At 45.8% G+C, this 2,500-nt stretch overlaps 1 protein-coding gene across 8 annotated transcripts in view; it reads left to right on the top strand.

Moving 5' to 3' along the window:
* The window catches only part of LOC311038507 (receptor-type tyrosine-protein phosphatase mu-like), a 131,409-nt gene that overhangs the window by 72,560 nt on the left and 56,349 nt on the right, over window positions 1-2,500 (top strand). The window lies entirely within an intron of this gene.

Here is a 2,500-nt window from a genome sequence, read left to right as displayed (position 1 = left end):
CGGACCGTCTGACCGCTGTTTGATTAAAGCAATAAGCATAAGCATAAACGAAGTCGGTAACAGCGACCTCGTGTAGTTTAATGCTTTTCTAAAACGGTTACAAATACGGCAACATGAAAATCATAGACACGTCCCAATTAAAACTGGTCTTAATAATAATTCACCACAAGAACAATTTCTACACGAAAGTAGTTCCCGGCTTCCCGCAATTGGCAGTGTCGTGGAATTCTGGATCAATCAGCAATCGATAAGGCACATAGGAGTAGAGACAATATTCTAGGTGGTGGTGGTTATGCTTTATGTACATGATATCATGGTCAGAAATACATTAACACTCATGTCAGTGGTACGGTAGTTCTGCCTGGAGCACAGGGCAGAGATCATAGTTATACTGTAGCTTCCTGAAGGACAAACTGAACCATAACAAGATAGGCTGTACCAAAACATAGCTATTAGGCCTAGTGGAGACATGTAGGCTCTTACAAGCTGTCAAATACCATAATGTATTGTAGAAGTATTATAAGTGATGGTAAAATATAAAGGTTAGATATAAGCAGCCATTTAATTTCTTCCTCAGCAGCAAAAACTAGGAAAAGCAACTTGCGAGTCCAGACCATTGAGACGGCTGTGTGCCAAACAACTTTTCCCAAACTGAAAAGTTTGGGACTTAACTGTTAGCTCAGTCTCATTGTAATGCAACCAAGATATTTGATAGAAATTCATATAGTTTTAATGCCAGATTTAGTTACTACGTCTGTGAACGTCCCATGCAAACTGCTACCCTAGTGGGGCTGTAGCAGCTGTTTAGTGCTGAGAGACTTTTCCTGGTTTACGAGGGAATGGGAACGCTTGTGTTCGTTACAAACCCCGCCCGAAGCTCCTCAGTCACTCGCCGTCATGGAGATAATATCACCTTACCTCGTTCTGCTCCTACCTCTGGATACGCTGGATCACAGTAGAAACAAATAACGTGCCTGTGACTGATATAAACTGATCTAATGAGTAGATTATTGTGTTTTATCACGGAAACCAGCCAATCAGAATTCAAGGATTGGGACTTTACGTTTTAGAAAAAATAAAAAAGTTTGTACACATGGAACCAAATGACACTTGGCATGTGTTTTGCTGAGGAAGTGATGTGCTATGTGGAAAATCAGTGGGACCCATGTTTGTCCAGAACCGAAAATCTCTGGATCTGTCTGTCTGTCTGTCTGTCTGTCTGTCTGTCTGTCTGTCTGTCTGTCTGTCTGTCTGTCTGTCTGTGTTCCATTTATGCCCCTATATGGAAATCCCTTAGTACTGGTTTGTTGTGCAGCCTACAGTGCTTAGCGTAGTGTAGGTTTGTTGTGCAGCCTACAGTGCTTAGGGGTGTTCACTCTCCATTCCGACATCTCACCACTCCGACTAGTGGCTTCCGCGTGCGGTTAGGGTTAGGGTTAGGGTTAGGTATAGGGTTCGTCAACGTCGGAAAGGCGACATGTCGGAAAGGAGAAATGCACCCGTGCTTAGGGTAGTGTAGGTTTGTTGTGCAGCCTACAGTGCTTAGGGTAGTGTAGGTTTGTTGTGCAGCCTACAGTGCTTAGCGTAGCGCTGTAGGTTTGTTGTGCAGCCTACAGTGCTTAGGGTAGTGTAGGTTTGTTGTGCAGCCTACAGTGCTTAGCGTAGCGCTGTAGGTTTGTTGTGCAGCCTACAGTGCTTAGCGTAGCGCTGTAGGTTTGTTGTGCAGCCTACAGTGCTTAGCGTAGTGTAGGTTTGTTGTGCAGCCTACAGTGCTTAGGGTAGTGTAGGTTTGTTGTGCAGCCTACAGTGCTTACCGTATCTCAGTGGAGCTGCAACATATTGTCATGTAAATGGTGGTGGTGTCAGCACCCTGACTAGCCTAGCGTGGCGCGCTGAAGGCGCTAATAGCAGACGGAGTGTTATTTAAATGGCAGGGCGCTAATGGACACACGCTAAATGTCAACCTGGAAATGATGGCATGGTGGAATGAAGGACACACACACACACACACACACACACACACACACACACACACACACACACACACACACACACACACACACACACACACACACACACACACACACACACACACACACACACATCCTTCAGCAGAGGAGATCCATCATCAGACACAGACACACACACACACACACACAAAATGAATTGTGGGATTTATGTGATGGCGTTCTCGCTCCCAGTGAGGATTATGGGTAATGGAAACCCCTTTTTCCCCTTGACCTCGGAACCCTGTAGTCGCCACGGTGATGTCTCTGAGGACAAGACTATTATGGGATAGAGAGGTTACACTTCTCTCTCTCTCTCTCTCTCTCTCTCTCTCTCTCTCTCTCTCTCTCTCTCTCCCTCTCTCTCTCTCTCTCTATCTCTCTCTCTTTCACACACACACACACACACACACGCACACGCACACGCACACGCACACGCACGCGCACGCACACACATGCACACATGCACACATGCACACAAGTGCATGTATGAA

Source organism: Gymnoscopelus microlampas (genome assembly GCF_963454915.1).
Source record: "Gymnoscopelus microlampas genome assembly, chromosome: 22".
In the NCBI taxonomy this organism is placed as follows: Eukaryota; Metazoa; Chordata; class Actinopteri; order Myctophiformes; family Myctophidae; genus Gymnoscopelus; species Gymnoscopelus microlampas.
This window is presented reverse-complemented; position numbering and strand designations above follow the sequence as displayed.